Raw genomic sequence first — 11948 nt, forward strand, 5'->3', positions numbered from 1 at the left:
TTGTGGAGCCTAAAGGCTCGACTCAAATAGCTTCGTCATGGAGATTGACGGGATTTTTATATCAATGAAAGTTTATTTCCGAATTTTATCCGTTGGGCTGCAAGTATATAGGTCACTTAGTAGTTTTGGCAAATGTCAAGTCGATCCCACAAGGAGCAATTTAAACAAGTACTAGGCCCTTATTTTCTCTATTATTTACACTTACGATAAATCTGAGCAAGAAGATTATAATGCTATTGTCTACAAATTTGGTTTAATAAATGCTAAATGCAAATGGAGAACTTTCACTCAAAATTGAATCTAGGGATGTAAATTCCACTTATGGCATAAACAACACAAATGAATAGATTTACTTCTTGTTACAATCCTTGTTTAACCAGAGATTCATTTCCAATATTACCAGATCTCATTCTTATGATGAAATGGCTTAGAGTAGTCCAGCTTTCCCTATTTTTATGGTGAAATACTAGTTCTACTCTGTTTTCCTTCATGAAATGCTAAGTAATCCACTTAAGTGTACCTTTATTTTCATGAACATACAACTTAAGCTCTACTTATGTGTTTCCATTGTTACTACCAATTCTCATTGAATAATAATAACTATAAACATGCTATTGGTGATTAAACAATAACAAGTAATTACAATTACACAAATAGACAAGTTAATACAAGATACAACAAGTGTAAATCACATTCAATTCATATCATTTAGCCATGAGTTTCATCTACTCCCTAGATAAAGAAGTTTGATACTCATGAATGATATAACAATCAAACTCACAAGTTTATTAATGCAAAACATCATAAAGTACAAATACAAGAAAGATCGAGAAAAGTTTGGCCAATTAATGGTGAAGCCTTCAAATTTCTGCTATGTCTTGTACATGATGATTACAAGTGAAGTCTCCAAGTGCTTCTTCAAGAAGTTCTATCTAGAGAGAAACTTGTTACAAGAGAAAAAACTAGCTACCTCTGGTCATTCCTGGCTTCCCCCTTGCTTCTCTGCATAAAATGTGGTAGAAAGACACTTTCTTCTCCTTCATGATTCCAACCACTCTAATTTTGTAAAGGAAGTCAAAAGATATGTTGTTTTGACTTGTCAATAACTCATTTTGTCTTCCTTTTTGTTGCAGAAGCATGTGTCACCGAATTTTCTCACCCAAGATAGTTGGAAAGTTGTGTGAAAAGTGAGAAAAAACGGTTGTGCCACTTGTAGCAAAGAGAGGCAGATCCAAGCCCTAGATCCGAGGGTTGCAGAACGATCCGAGCTCGGATCATTGATGATCTAAGGCTTTTTCTATATAGATCCGAACTCGGATCGTATAACCTCAAATGCACTGCTCCAGAAATACATACAAGGGCTGGGATCGCCATTTGTTCACATGGATCCGAGCTCGGATCCGTGCTGGTTAATTTTCAGTTTTTAACTTCTTTCCTTTTTCTTCATTTTTGCTCATAGTATCCTTGTACTTTATCCTTCGGACAATCCTTACATTTTCTTCATCTCGTACATGAATTTCGTATATCAAAATCCTTTATAATTTCACAAAATTAATGCGTTAATCCACTCATTTATCAAGTTTTGAACACTTAAACAATATTTAAGCAATTATCACTAAAAGAGTTCAAATATGGCTTTAATCTTCTCAAAACATACCAAAAATTCATGTCGAATTTGTACAAAATGTACATTAAATATTCTCTTATCAAATTCCTCCACACTTGAATTATTGCTTGTCCTCAAGCAATTCACACATAACATACTACAATGATTCAAGAGATAAAACAATATACGTACTTTTGTCAAATTTAATTCCTCAAAAACCTAGAAACCAATCATTATGCCATTGTTCAAATTACACTAAATACTCATAGTATCAAGTTAAAGAAAGATAATTATGCCTTAGTTTCAACAAATTCAACTCAATATCTCATTCTAACCTAATTTCATCAATAAGTAATTCACATAGTCAATTTTATGGCCTTTCTCATCATATACCCATCAAAATTTTCATAACTAAGAGGGATTTATTTATACTTCTTTTTTACTTAAATAGTGACAATGCCTTTTTACGCAAAAATCGGCACTTTCAGGTGAAGATTCCCGATTATTCAACATTTCACTTATTCAAATTGCTACGCATATTCTTAATTCCAATACCTTTTTACGCGAATGTCGACATTTGTAAATGCCAACCTCCAATTACTCAGTATGTGAATCATTGGAATAGAATAATAATATATATATATTTTTAACAATCAAACTCAATATTTCCTCTGAGCATAATTAGAGGATGAAACTGGTCTCGTTTTGACTATATCAATCACTTACTTATAAAATTAAGTAAAAGTGAGAAATATCATTGAACATGTAAAATTCTAAGCATAACTTTCCTTATTTAACCGAATATACTTTCTAAAATGTAAAAATTCTAATTGCATAATAACTAATTCCAAGCCAAATGAGGACTAAACCTTCCCAAAATACATATAACATTTTATCAAATGGAAGAATTAGGCACTTGAAATTGAACATTTTGGCCATTTATTGAAAAAGTGCAATGAAATATTGAAAAATATTTTAGAAAAATTTTGACAGAGTTTTCCCATATAAATGGACAAAACTCCCTGCCAACAGCCTCAATTTCAAGAAAATTAACCTCATGACAATATTTGCAAATGTGATTCCAATATTTCTAAGCCATAAACAACTAAAATCATGCACTTCAAGACACAATCACCCCATAAGATAAAGTAATCCCTCCCCCACACTTAAAATTCACAATGTCCTCATTGTGGAGGAAGGTAAAAGAAACTAGTACTCCCCTAGAAAGAAGTGGTGATGCACTTTGAAGCCACAAACCCCACGAACATCCAAATTCTGTTCAAAATGAAACAAAAGGGTACGAGGAAACATAAGTAGCACAAGATTATTCAATTAAAAAGAAGACTTCAAGGCTTAAATTCAACATAATAAAAGAAGAATAAAGAAACAAAAGATTACAAAAGTTCCAATCGGCAATAGATCTTCATGGTTGCTTAGAGGTAGGATCCATGGTCTCTTGAGCTCCTTGAGGACCATGAGATGTCCCAATATGTCCCTCTTCAGGATGAGGAGTCGGAGTAGGTGAACGGCGGATATTGAAATGATCCTCCATCGTCCGAAGACGGCGAGCATGCCTGTCTAATCGCTCCGTCATCCGTTGCTCCGTTTGATCGATGCGCTTCATGACCCTCGTCTCCATACAACAGATGGCATTGAAGATTTCCTGCCATTTTGATCTCGGAGGAGGTGGTGGTCTTGGAGTGGGAGGAGGTAGAGCCTATTGTGCCTCCATTTCTTGAACTACCGGTTCTTGCTGAGTGTGAGGTGGGGGCTGAGCAATGGTTGACGCTTCTCCTATATCACGAACCAAAGAGGCTCCAAAGTCCGTAGGGATTCCCAAGGACTTGAGTATTGAGGCACTAACTTTCTCGGCGGCCCTAGTAACAATGGCTCGCTCGGCTCTAAGGGGAACCTTGGGTTGCTCAAACATAAGGGAAAGAAGGCGAGGGAACCCAAAACAGGTCTCGCCAGCTCTTATGCGGGTTGTGGTCCGCATGTAGCTGATAATAATACTGGCTAGAGGGATACCAGTGAGCTGATGACTCACACCATGCATCATTTTGTCCAAGAAATAAAGGTCGGTATTTCGGAGCTCCCTTTTTCCACTCCTCTTTGGCACCATATTAAAGGAAAAATATAGAATATCAAGTGGTACCTCGGCTCAAATGAATCGGCATAAATGAGGAGTTTCTTCGAACTTCCTCGTTCCTGGTATTGACCCTTAAGTCGTGATACTGCTTCTCCCACTTGCCATGGATCACGTGCCTTGAACTTCTTGGTCAATTACACATCTTCTCCATCGTCCTTGAGTTTGACGAATTTAGCGATTTTATCCGAGTGAGAACCACTCTTTTGCCTCGAACCCAAGAGACGATGAGGTTGCCACTATGGCTTTATCTGTCTTCCACGTTGGAGTAGAACTCCCGGACCAGATTAGGATAGTAATGCTTTGGCAAATTGAGTATATTCTCCCATCCAAGCCGCTTGAATGCCATGGAGATCTTGTAGTGGTCATCCACCTCCGGTGCCAAGTGTTTTTCAATTATGATTTCTTTGTCTATACCGGATTCGTACCACTGTTGATTCTAGAGTGATATGAATCTAGTGGTGTCATAATCTGGAGGCGGCTCCTCGCAGCTAGTAGATGCTGTCTTATGCCTGGAGCGAGGCGGTGACTCAGGGGAAGAAGATTCCTCAACCGGTAACTCTTCGGGTGATGGAGTGCGTTCCTTGTTTGAAGAGGGTGAAGGAGTGTGAACATGAGACCTTCTTGTGTGAGCCATAGTACCTATACAAAAACAGGATGAATGTTCATTAGAAACAGTATAAACTTGCTCACACATGTTAAATAAGAATTTAAGAAAATTTCAGTAGAGTTTTCCCTTGAAAAAGGGCCAAACTTCTTGTCAACATTTACCCAAATTTAAGCAAATAATCTTCCTAACACCTCTCAAATCCAATTCCCACATTTAGAATGAATATTACCAACAAGGATGTCATAACGTGCATAATAAGTCCAAACAATTGAGAATTAAATCCATTTGCAAGAATGAAATAATATTTCAAAATAAAGTAGACTATCAATGATAATGTGCTATAACATCAGATTTGGAACATTGTTGTAAAACCACATTTCCATATGTATTTCCAAAACATCCACAATTCTCAACGTCTAGCAATCTTCCCAAAGAAATATAGAACACTCCGTTATACTTACATATTAATCCCAACTTACATACAAGTGAGCTCCAATTCTTCAAAACAATTGCAAAATAACTCAAAGAGACAAGAAATTTCAAGCAAAAAGGTTCAATGTGAACTTAATAAGAAACATACCCTTTTACCAAATTGTCTCTTAACTTAATAAGAGACAAGAATTTTGTTTTCAATTGGTACAACAATGATTTATACTCCTTAGAACAAATTCATATAGTCAATGAAAGTAAAAATTCACAAGTCTAAATCACCAAATTGCTCAAGCCCAATAATTGAAAAAAGAATAAAAAATATCACCAAATCCGCAATTCTCTCAATACTAAGCATAAAAATAGTTGTAACAACTTATTTTAGCACAATGTAGCACAATTATAGCAAAAAATTTCAACATATATGCAATTACCAAAATATGCCTAAAAACTAGAAAAATAGTAAAATTGGAAATTATAAAATCTCAAAGAAAGTTGCAATTTGTTACCTCAAATGTGTAGAATGATGATAAAGGAAGATGATGATGCAAAAATAAACAAGAAACAAGCCCAAATCTGACTCAAAATGGAACGAATCAGTTCGGCCCTTTTGTGTTCTAATGAAGATCAAAATCCACTTTTGATGATGTTTTGCGGTGAAATAGCTTGGGATTTTTTATGACAAGAGCTTTGGGGAGGATTTTATGGTGAAATATTGGAAGATTAATGGAGAAAATAGAAGATTGGATGAGAGGGGCTAGGGTTTCGGTGAGAAGAGGAAAAAGAAACCGGAAAAATGCAGATCCGCAGCCTTGGTTCTGCTCTTATCGCGAACCGATCCTAACTCGGATCGGTTCTGGCAGCCCTCGGATCCGACAGGGCTCGGATCCTCCACTCCAGATGTTCAGCTGAGCCCTCGGATCCAACTGGGTTTTGTTGGATCCGAGCTCGGATCCCCTATTTTCGCCTTTGACCCTCAACTGATTCGAGGTCCGATCCGTCTGGGTTTTTCGGATTTGAGCTCTGATCAGCACATTTTTGCACTAATTGCAGAAACTGCAATTTTTTAAACTTTTCCTTTCTTTTCCGGCCAATTCCAAATTACACATAGGACAAACTTTTTATCAAATCCAACCCCCCACGCAAGTGTAATATACCATAAACACAATATCCAACCTCTCAAAACACATCAAACACATCTATATTGCAAATCGAGGGGTGAGGTTTGTTGATCATTTTTACACTTTTACACTAAAATTGCACTTTTAGGCATGAAATGCACATCAAATGAGTCAATGAGCATGTATAAATATGTTATCACCGAAATTCACTTGAATACAATGGAAAATCAACATATTATACATGAAAGGGAATTTTAAACACTTAAAACACAATTTGGTAAGAAAACCTCCCCTTTTATACTTGTTCTTTAAATGCACCTCCAAGATGGGTGTTGACTCTCAGGTACCTCCTACAAACACATGAAATACAAATAATTAGTCAATCAAATAACACCAAAATGTAAAAACACACAAAAACACACAGCTATAATATTATTATTGGGTTGCTTCCCAACAAGCGCTTTGTTTAAAGTCGTTAAGCTCGACTCTGCTACAGCTTCTTTAACTCTCCATTGTGTTTCCTAAGGAGTAAATCACTCCTTTAGGAACCCTTTTTCCGGCCAAATAGGTCTTCATCTTTGTCCATTCACTTTGAATGGGGCACTATTTTCTCCTTTTATTTCCACCGTTCCATAAGGAAATGTGCGAATTACTTCAAATGGTCCGGACCATCGAGACTTAAGCTTTCCAGCGAACAATTTAAGTCTTGAGTTAAACAATAACATCTTTTTCCCTTCTTCAAAATGTTTAGGAATAATATTTTTATCATGCCAAAATTTCACATTTTCTTTGTAAATTTTGGCATTCTCATATGAAGTTAGCCGCAATTCTTCCAATTTGCTTAACTCGAGCATTCTCTTTTTACCTATAGATTTAAAATCAAAACTAATAGCCTTAATAGCCCAATACGCTTTATGTTCTATTTCTACAGGTAAATGACAAGTTTTCCCATAAACAAGCTTATATGGAGACATTCCCAACGGCATTTTAAATGCCGTTCTATAAGCCCACAAAGTATCTTCGAGATTGTTTGACCAATTCTTTCTCAAACGATTGACATATTTCTCTAGGATGATTTTAATCTCCCGGTTGGTCAATTCTGTTTGGCCATTGGCTTGAGGATGATAGGAAAGTGACTTTTTATGCCTACAACCATATTTGAGCAACAAAGTGTCAATAGTTTTATTGCAAAAATGCTTACCTTCATCACTTATAATTGCCTTTGGAACTCCAAACCTACAAAATATATTCCATTTAAGAAACTTAAGCACAACCTTAGTATCATTAGTTTGTAAAGGAATGGTCTCCACCCATTTAGAGACATAATCGACTGCTAAGAGAATGTACTTATTATTAAATAAGTTAGAAATAGTCCCATAAAATCAATGCCCCAAACCTCAAATAGCTCAACTTCCAAATATGTAGTTAGAGGCATTTCATTTTTTCTTGAGATAATACCGGTTCTTTGGCATTGATCACAATTTTTAACCCAATTTCTAGCATCTTGATACATAGTAGGCCAATAAAATCCTGATTGCCATAATTTTGCTACGGTTTTAGTTGTACTAAAATGACCTCCCGTTTCAAGGTTATGACAATGCATTAAAATACTATGTACCTCTTCTTCCGGAACACATTTTCTAATTATTCCATCTGTACAATGTTTATAAAAGAACGGTTCCTCCCAAAAATAATGTTTAGTATTATTTAAGAATTTTTTCCTTTGATGGGAATTCAAATCACTTGGTATCACTCCACTAACTACAAAATTAACTAAATCAGCATACCATAGTGACTTTTGAATTGCCATAAAAAATTCATCTGAAAATTCTTCTTTAATGGATAAATGATCTTCTTGAGGCATGTTTTCCAGTCTAGAAAGATGATCAGCGACTAACTTTTCGGATCCTTTTTTATCTTTGATCTCCAAATCAAATTCCTGCAATAATAAAATCCATCGAATTAGTCGAGACTTTGCATTTTTCTTATTTAACAGATATTTGAGTGTTGTATAGTCGGTATAAATGATGACTTTAGATCCTACTAAATACGATCTAAACTTATCCAATGTAAATATCACTGCTAGCAACTCCTTCTCTGTTGTTGCATAGTTGACTTGGATTTCATTTAGTCTTTTACTTGCATAATAAATGACATGAAGTCACTTATCATGTTTTTGCCCAAGAACAGCTCCAACTGCAAAATTACTTGCATCACACAGCAATTCGAATGGCAAGCTCCAATCTGGTGATGCTATTATGGGTGCGGAGACAAGTTCATTCTTCAATCTATTAAAAGCAAATAAACACTCATCATTAAAGTGAAAAGGAACATCTTTTGCAAGTAATTCACATAAAGGTTTAGTAATCTTGGAGAAATCCTTAATAAATCGCCTATAAAACCTCACGTGTCCAAGAAAGCTCCGAATGCCTTTCACATTGGTAGGTAGAGGCATTTTCTCAATAACCTCTATCTTGGCTTGATCTACCTCAATACCTTGTGAAGAAATTTTGTGGTCTAGAACAATACCCTCACAAACCATGTAGTGACATTTTTTCTAATTGAGTACAACATTTGTTTCTTCACATCTTTGCAAAATTAGATTTAAATTGTTAAGATAATAATCATAAGTAGATCCAAATACAGAAAAGTCATCCATGAAGATTTCCATGATTTTCTCATTAAAATCGGAGAAAATTGTCATCATGCAACGTTGAAAGGTGGCCTGTGCATTGCACAGTCCAAAAGGCATTCTTCGAAATGCAAAAGTTCCATAAGGACAAGTGAATGTGGTTTTCTCTTGATCTTCCGATGCAATGAAGATTTGATTGTATTCTGAAAAACCATCCAAGAAACAATATAATTCATATCCAGCCAATCTTTCTACGATTTGATCAAGAAAAGGAAGTGGGAAATTATTCTTTCTAGTAGCTACATTCAATTTTCTATAATCAATACAGACTCGTCACTCAGCCATAACTCTAGAGGGAATCATTTAATCATTTTCACCATGTACTATGGTTATTCCCTCTTTCTTTGGTGCTACATGAATAGGAGAATCCAAACACTATCAGAAATTGAAAAAATTATACTTACATCTAACCATTTAAGAATTTCTACTCTTACCACTTTTTTCATGTTTGGATTTAACCTTCTTTGAGTTTCAACCACTGATTTAGAATTTTCTTCTAACAAAATTTGGTGCATACAAATAGTTGGACTAATTCCCTTGATATCAGAAATCGTCCATCCTTTAACCTTTAAATACTTCCTCAAAACACGTAAGAGCTTGCTTAGTTGTTCCTCATCTAGTGCAGCATTGATAATCACCGGCAATGTCTCTTTTTCTCCAACAAATGCATATTTGAGGTGTTTAGAAAGTGGCTTAAGCTTAAGCCATGGAACTTGCTCACACGATGGTGGAGGTAGCCCTTTGCTCAGTCCTAACTCCTCATATGCATTGCTCCTTTTATAAGGAACCCGTGCTTGCAAAAATTCAGTCATTTCTTCAACTTGTTCTTCTTGTAAGCCTACACCATTAAGACAAAGTTCAAGAGAATTATCATCAAGATTAACTTGACTCATCTCTAATGCCAATTCATCACATATGTCAACAGAATAAACATGGTCGGTAAAAGAGGGATACTTCTCCACTTTACTCAAATCAAACTCCACTTCTCTTCACCAATTTGGAACTTGAACTTATCACATTTAACATCTATTATTGTACCTGCGGTGGCCAGAAATGGTCTACCAAGTATAATAGGTACATTGACATTCTCCTCCATATCTAAAACAACAAAATCAATAGGAATAATAAATTTCTACACTTTAATGAGCACATTCTCTAATATGCCAATTGGATGTCTAATAGACCTGTCAGCCAATTGCAAGAAAATGTAGTACACTTTAACTCTTTCAATCCCAATTGTCTAACCACAGTTAAAGGAATCAATGAAACACTCATACCCATGTCACATAGTTCTTTAGAGAATTCTACATTACCAATAGTGCAAGAAACTGTGAAACTCTCTGGATCTTTCAACTTTGGTGATAATTTGTTTTGTATGATGGCACTACATTCTTCCGTTAATGCAATTGTCTCACTATCTACTAACTTCCTTTTTTTAGTCATTATTTCCTTAAGAAACTTTGCATATGAAGGAATCTGCAAAATAGCATCAACAAAAGGAATGTTAATATGTAATTGTTTGAAAATGTTGACAAACTTCTCAAATTCTGTCATTTCTCGAAAACTTTAATCTTTGAGGAAATGGTTAATCTTTGAGGAAATGGCAACGGTGGAGGAATTGGTGTTGTATCTCTAATTTGTGACTTATTTTCTTCCACCTTTTATTTCCCTTTAATTATCTTACTATCCTCTTCTAATTCACTCAACTGCTGGTTCTCTTTTCTTTCACATTCTCTCTCACTTTCAACTACAGGCGGCTCACCTACTTCCTTATCACTACGGAGGGTTATGGTCTTCACATGCTCCCTTGGGTTCACTTCAGTCTTGCTAGGTAAATCTCCTTGATTACGATTGTTAATTGCATTTGCTATTTGCCCTAATTGGATCTCAATATTCCTGTACATATTGGTGAGTTGGTCCATCATTCCCTCAATTCTCTCAAACCGTTGAGTAGTGGCACTGTCTAACTTTTCAATTTTATCATTTGATACATTTGCCAGCTTCTCAATTGCCAATTTCCAAGTTGGTTTGGACTTCGGAAGTGGTTGCTTCGGTTGAAAATCCGGTGGATTAACTGATCTTTGTTGGTTCTCTTGATCATTCCATCCAAAATTCGGGTGATTATACCATCTTGGATTGTAGGTATTAGAGTATGGATTATTTTGGGGTGGATGGTTATAATTGTTGAGATATTCAACCTATTTGCTGCTAGAACACATAGAATCATCACGATCTCCATCGCAAGTAGTACAACATGCAATAACTACTCCTTGATTAGAGTTAGAACCAACATGCCTATTAAGTATCTTAACCACATTATCCATCTTTGCATTTAATATATTCAAGGTATCTATTTCAAGTATACTTGCGGTTCTCCTTGTATTACCTCGTTCGTTGGCCCATTGGTAGTTATTAGCAGTCATTTTTTCAATCAATTGTTGAGCTTCCTCGGCTGACCTTCCCATCAATGCTCCTCACGCTGCCGCATCTACATGCGTCTTTGTTGGATAGGTGAGGCCATTGTAAAATGTTTGGACTATTAGCCAATCTGATAAACCATGATGAGGACATCTTCATTGTAATTCCCGATAGCGCTCCCAAGTTTCGTACAATGTCTCTCCTTCCTATTGAGAGAAATTAGTTATATCCATTCTAAATTTAGCAGTTTTTTCAGGTGGAAAGAATTTATTAAGAAAAACCTTAACTAATTCAGCCCAAATAGCAAAAGTATTTGGAGGATGAAATTATAACCAAACCTTGGCCTTGTCCCTTAGCGAAAATAGAAACAATCGAAATTTAATTGCATCATCACTAACACCATTAAACTTAATCGTATCACAGATTTCAAGAAATGTTGATAAATGAGAATTTGGATCTTCGGTAGCATTACCTCCATATTGAAATTGTTGTACCATTTGAATCAGTGATAGTTTAATCTCAAAATTATTAGCATTTACCGTTGGCCTTGCGATGCTAGTTTGAGATCCTTGTGTCCTCGGTAAAACAAAATCTCGCAGACCTCGTCTAATTGGTTCATTTTTTGCCATTTCTTCCTCAAATGGTAGCTCTATCAAAATTTTCTCTATCGGCTGCCAAACCTCTTGTTCCTCTTAATGCGGTATATGCTTTCTTTGTCTCTGAAGTGTTTTCTCAATTTCTGGATCGAAAGGTGCAACTTCTCGATATGTTCGGTGCATATACTATAAATAGAAATAAGAGAAATTATGCAGCTTTAATTGTCAAAAACTAGATTAATGCCAAATCAACTGTAAACAATCTTAAATAAAAACAATGGAAATATCTAAATTAATAGAGATTATTAGGCTCTAATATTACCGCTCCCC

At 35.7% G+C, this 11948-nt stretch overlaps 1 non-coding gene across 1 annotated transcript; it reads left to right on the forward strand.

Moving 5' to 3' along the window:
- The first annotated feature begins 11157 nt into the window (after positions 1-11157).
- Positions 11158-11264, forward strand: LOC140008984 (small nucleolar RNA R71). Its single transcript, XR_011816345.1, has one exon. It is a non-coding gene; the product is annotated as a small nucleolar RNA R71 (small nucleolar RNA).
- Positions 11265-11948: the final 684 nt, after the last annotated feature.

This window comes from Coffea arabica, chromosome 6c (genome assembly GCF_036785885.1).
Source record: "Coffea arabica cultivar ET-39 chromosome 6c, Coffea Arabica ET-39 HiFi, whole genome shotgun sequence".
NCBI classification, from domain to species: Eukaryota; Viridiplantae; Streptophyta; class Magnoliopsida; order Gentianales; family Rubiaceae; genus Coffea; species Coffea arabica.